The 6,000-nt window shown below is 37.2% G+C and overlaps 1 long non-coding RNA gene across 1 annotated transcript; it reads left to right on the top strand.

The window, feature by feature from the left end:
- The first annotated feature begins 713 nt into the window (after positions 1-713).
- LOC149266428 (uncharacterized) lies at positions 714-5,145 on the top strand. Its single transcript, XR_016252865.1, has 3 exons — positions 714-770; positions 909-991; positions 5,072-5,145. It is a non-coding gene; the product is annotated as an uncharacterized LOC149266428 (long non-coding RNA).
- The last annotated feature ends 855 nt before the right edge of the window (positions 5,146-6,000 follow it).

The raw sequence follows: 6,000 nt of genomic DNA, 5'->3' as shown, positions 1-6,000 counted from the left end.
TTTTTGTTTGTTGTTGTCTACATGATTTGTTTTTGTGAAGTCCATGCCTTCAATCTCTCTAGTTTGACTTTTATTAGAAATCTATATTTTATTGTATATCTATTGTAGATGCCTTTTTTCAATGAGCATGAATACGTGAAATACAAAATGGACTCTCCCATTTTATATAACAATCTCAAATGAAGGTGTGTTTCTTATTATGATCAATTATTCGTACTCTTTAGTTTAACTTATATAATGATTCTAATAGCTTATTGTGTATCTTTGTAGATGGTTGGTTTTGATGAGCAAAAGCAAGTGGAATACAGGAGAGTGTCCATTGTTATAAAAAAACTCTAGGGGAGTGTGTGTTTCCTATTATGAATAATTATTGCTTTTGAAATATGTTTAACATTACTAATTGTGTGTTTATTTTTAACCATATTCAACTCACTTTTTTTCCCTTTCAGCGGAGGACAACACATTGCAGGAGAGTTGATGTGCGGAGGGGATGTTTGCAATTTTTTTCTTTGTTCTTGTGTGCATTTTTGTTTTGTTGAGTTTTAGCATGGCCATGCTGTGTGTACTCATTTTCCTTTGTTTTGGATTTCTTTTTGTTTTTTTGTAGTTTGGTCTTGGTTTCGTTTGTTGAGTGTGTTGTACTCTTGCTTTGTTTTGTTTTTTTATTTCTTTAATGTTTCTTGTCTATTTGTTTTGGTTCGTTTGTTGGGTGTGAAATGGAAATGAATGAAGTAGACAGAGAAAATTGAGGTAATTGTTCATAAATGAAGGTGAGTCAACATATCTACATGAAATGCAGTTCACTTAAAAGCATTTTTCACTTATTTGTGGTCCATTTGTTTGCTATTCAAATTATTAAATGTTTTATCTATGCTTTGATAGTCAAGTATATTGATCTTTTTATGTAGTGAACAACTACAATTGTATGGTCTACAAAAGGTGAAGTGGTGAAGATGCATTAGACATTCTACAAACACGACACAAAATAAGGGTGAAACATACTTTTCTCATGCACAATACTAGTCCTTTAATATGCTGAAATATTCGTTAGTTGCACAATGATTTATCATTTTGTCATTGTTTCGAGGTAGTATGCTTTTGTTCATGCGTGTGACATTCAATATTTTTCCTAGATGATCTAGTGCACTTCACAGTCCATTGGTCTTTTCCTAAACACATCTGCCCGATTCATTGTCTCCCAATTTGCGCAACACCAATTTGCCTCTATGAATGATCCTGCTCCTTTAGGTCACTGAACACAACTTCAATTTGCCCTCTAGCTTAGCATTAGTCCATTAACAACCAAGACATAGAGCATTCTGTTGAGTTGTACAGAACTCTGTTTGCGAACAACTCTAGACTGCCCACTGACTTCTTCCCCTAGCTGTGCTTAGTCGTTTAAGAACAAAACTCTTAGGGATTCTTCCTCTACTATTTGTTAGCATCGATGAGGCAAACTTAGGGAATGGATGGATGCCACCTATCACTGTCAAAAGTCTTCAACAACAAACTTGGGCTAGTCAAACTGTTCCCTTGACCTCCTTTTCCTGAGCATCCCTTCTTTTTCCCTTTTAACAATCCTCAAATTCTTCTCAAGTGACTGTACTTAGGGCTTGGAACAAGCCACTCCAGCCCTCCAAAACAACTCTTTTGGCTACTTCAACTACTGTCCTAAACTAAGACACCAATCCTACACTTTTCCTCCTTGTAGACATCCACTTCTGCTCTCCAAAACACTTGGATTTCAGCAATACCTCTTCTTAAGAACTCACCCCTATCTAGGGCAACCTGAAATAGGTCCAACCCACTTGCAAACCACTCCATCCACCTCTGATTTATTCCTTGGTACTATAGATGAATTTGCCATGTCCTTGGTAGCTAAGTAGGCGACTTGGCCCTCCAAGAACACTACTTTTTTCCATCTATTATACTTCAGAAATATCGAACTGTAAGAGAGATTGCTTTTGTTTTCATGCTCATATTTCTTCCTAAAAAGTCACGGCCTAGTCTCCTTCTACTCGTTGCCTTTACTTGCATAACTACAACCCAAAACCAGCCCTAACCAGACTTGACCTTTCTCCTTCTTGGTTGCGGAATTGGCCTCCTATTTCAATCTTCAGATGAGAAATAAATGACTTGATTTGGTGAGGAATGAGGCTCCTCCTCACTCCTATTTATATGATTCCTTAGGATGAAATATAACATTCTTAATAGTCTCCTCAAGTCAAGGACGACTTGAAACTTAAGACAAATTCACCCACATAATCACATAAAAAAAAAAAAAATCTCTCAACCAACAAGGCCTATCTTCGTGCTACAAGCGGCCCATTGTTCCTTTAACGGTTCCCTACAATCTCCAAGTGCGAAGTGTCCAAATCCATACACGGTTTCAGACCCACAAGCTTGGGTGCTGATTCCTCCACAACCCTGTAGCCTAGGTTTGGAGTACCTCCAAAGCTACCAATCTTAACACTCCCTCTTAGCAAGGGAGGTACTTCCAACGGTAGGAAGTCTCCATCATCATCACACGACAACACTAGCCCATGTAACGTCTGCCACTGTAGCATACTCTGTAGAATGAACAACACTATCTTATTGGTGCCTCTGCCTCTGCCACTGCCTCATCTCATTTGAACCGAAATATCTCAACACTTCCATAGGGTTGCTCCCTTTGAAGCTAGACTCCCTCTGAGTCTCCACGATCTCCATTGGCTCAACCTGTTACTGATCTCGTGCCCTACAAGGTCAGCCTGAGCTCGGTCGAACACGACCGTCATCGCTGCAACTTAATCCTACAAGCACTATCCTCGTAGGTGAAACACAACACATGGACATTCCAGCCAATCTCGTTGCCAAGCCAGTCAAGAAACATCTCCATGTCTTTCTAGCTGATAACATATATCCATATCTAACAATCTCAACTCCCTCTACGTTGCTTTGCTGTGGGCATGCTGATTCAATGGCCCTTCAAAGTAGTTATGATACCATGTTGTTTTTCCACAGTACTGGAATCTAGGTTAAGGTCTTAGAATCACTAACACTACCAATCCAAATACCACAACAAACTACTTTGCTCAACGAAATATAAACGACAGTAAATCAATTACGGAACAAATATATACAACTTTTTACAATTTTTTTTAACGACCCAACTTCGTTATATTAACAAACTGTAATACAATTGTTTAGGGCTTCTGTACCAAGGATCATGGCCCTCATACAATCACTGATACAAGTAATACAAAGTAGGGTTTGGTGTCAACAACTTTGACCACTAATATACCCTTAACAAGTTGCACTGACATACTAGTTGATCTAGTGTACGTCACAGCTCCACTAGTCATATCTTGAACACATCTTCCCAGCCCTTTAGCTCCCAATCTGCCAAACCAATCTGCCTCTATCAATGTTATTGTTCCTTTTGGTGACTAAACACAGCTCCAATCTACGCTCCAGTTGATCATTAGTATATTAACAACCAAGACATAGGATCTTTTGTTGAGTTGTTGACAATTCAGTCTGTGAACAGCTCTAGACTATCGACTACTTCTCCTCATCTCCTATGGGAGTTCTTGTAAACTAGCTGCTCCTTAGTCATTCAAGAACACAACTCTTAGGGACTTCTTCTTTTTCCTAGTTGTGTTGCTTCAATGAGACAAAGTTATGGCATGGAGGGCTTCCACTTATCATTGTCAAAAGTCCTTCTTCAACAACAAACTTGGTCTTGTCAAACTACTCCCTTAACCTCCTTCCTTGAGCATCCGTTCTTTTGTCGTTCTAACAGTCCTCAAATTCCTCGTGAAGTGAATTTACTTAGAGTGTGGAGCAAGCCACTACAACCCTCCAAAAACTGTTCTTTGGCTACTCCTAATACTCACCTAAACGAGGACACCAATCCTTTGCTTTTCCTCCTTGTAGACGTCCACTTTTTCTCTCCAAAACCCTTGGATCTAAGTGAGACTTTTTTGGAAGAACTCAACCCTAACTACGACAACCTTAACCAGATCCAACCTACATTCAAACCACTCCAAGAACCTTTTATTTTTCGCTCCTACTGTAGATGAATGCAGCCTAACCTTGGCTGCCAAGTAAGCTACTCGACCCTTCAATAGTCATAATTTCATCCACTTGCAATACTTCAAAAATATTGGACTATTAGAGAGAGCTTGCTTCTGTTTTCATGCTCAGATTTCGTCCTCAAAAGTCTCAGCATAGTCCCCTTTTACTCGTTGTCTTTACCTGCATAACGACAACCCAAAACAGTATCAAAAATAACCCTAACTAGACTTGATTGGGTGAGGAATGAGGCTCCTCCTCACTCATATTTATATCATTCCTTAGGGTGACATTTAAACTTCTCAAATTATCTCCTCAATTCAAGGTCGACTTGAAGCTTAAGACAAGTTCATCCACATAATCAAATAAAAATTATTTTCACTCAATCCACAAGGCCTTTGTTGGTGCTACAAGCGACCCCTTATTCCTTTAGGGGTGGCCTACAATCTGCAAGTGCCAAGTGTCCAAATCCATACACGGTTCCACACCTGCAAGCTTGGGTGCAAATTCGACACACTTGGTTTCTTCGCCCATAAATGACTTTGTGGTGCCAATTCCTCCAAATCCCTATAGCCTAGGGTTTGGAGTACCTCCCAAGTTACTAATCTCAACATGTTCAATATGTTCAAATTTGATTGGATCCCTCTTACAAAAAGGATTATTTATCTTGTGATAACATTGATTGCGTTATTCCTACCAGAATTATGTCTAGTTTAGAAATTTAGAAACTGAGATGTAGCATGAAATATAAATGGGTTGGAATTAAGTTGTTTCACAAATTCATGCCTTCAATTCTCCATTTATTTTTTATTATAATACTAATATTTTATTTTCTATCTACCGCAGATGGTTGATTCCAGTGAGTAGAATTACATAAAATACAAAATGGATTATCCCCCTTTGTATAAAAAAAGTTCAAAGCAAGTTATGTTTCACATTATGATTGATTGTTGCATTTAACTCTACAGTTTAACTTTTATAATGATACCATTATCTTATTATGTATCTGCTGTAGATGGCTAGTTTGGGTGAGCATGTGTAAGTGGAATACAAAATGGAATGTCTATCTTTATATAGGAAGCTCAAGACGAGGTATGTTTGCAATTACTAATAGTTATTTCTTTTGAATTATGCTTGCTATTACTATTTGTGTCTTTATTTTAACCTTATTCACACCACTTTTTTCCCTTTCAGCAAAGGAAAGGACACTACAATATATATAATGTGCAAAAGTGAAGTTTGCAATTTTTTGTTTGTTGTTGTCTACATGATTTGCTTTTGTTGAAGTCCATGCCTTGAATCTCTCTAGTTTGAATTTTATTAGAAATCTGATATTTTATTGTATATCTATTGTAGATGCCATTTTTCAATGAGCATGAATACGTGAAATACAAAATGGACTCTCCCATTTTATATAACAATCTCTAATAAAGGTGTGTTTCTTATTATGAACAATTATCGCGTACTCTTTAGTTTAACTTATATAATGATTCTAATAGCTTATTGTGTATCTTTTGTAGATGGTTGGTTTTGATGAGCAAAAGCAAGTGGAATACATGAGAGTGTCCATTGTTATAAAACAAACTCTCGGGGAGGTGTGTTTCCTATTATGAATAATTATTGCTTTTGAAATATGTTTAACATTACTAATTGTGTGTTTATTTTAACCATATTCAACTCACTTTTTTTCCCTTTTAGCGGAGGACAACACATTGCAGGAGAGATGATGTGCAGAGGTGATGTTTGTAATTTTTCTTTGTTCTTGTCTGCATGTTTTGTTTTGTTGAGTTTGAGCATGGCCATGTTGTGTTGTACTCGTTTTCCTTTGTTTTGAATTTTTTTTTTTTTTTTTTTTTGTAGTTTGGTCTTGGTTTCGTTTGTTGGGTGTGTTGTACTCTTGCTTTGTTTTGTTTTGTTTTTTTTCTTTAATGTTTCTTGTAGTTT

The sequence above is a fragment of the Pinus tabuliformis genome, chromosome 6 (genome assembly GCF_031772625.1).
Source record: "Pinus tabuliformis cultivar Carrire ecotype Pingquan chromosome 6, CPIR1, whole genome shotgun sequence".
Taxonomy (NCBI): domain Eukaryota; kingdom Viridiplantae; phylum Streptophyta; class Pinopsida; order Pinales; family Pinaceae; genus Pinus; species Pinus tabuliformis.
This window is presented reverse-complemented; position numbering and strand designations above follow the sequence as displayed.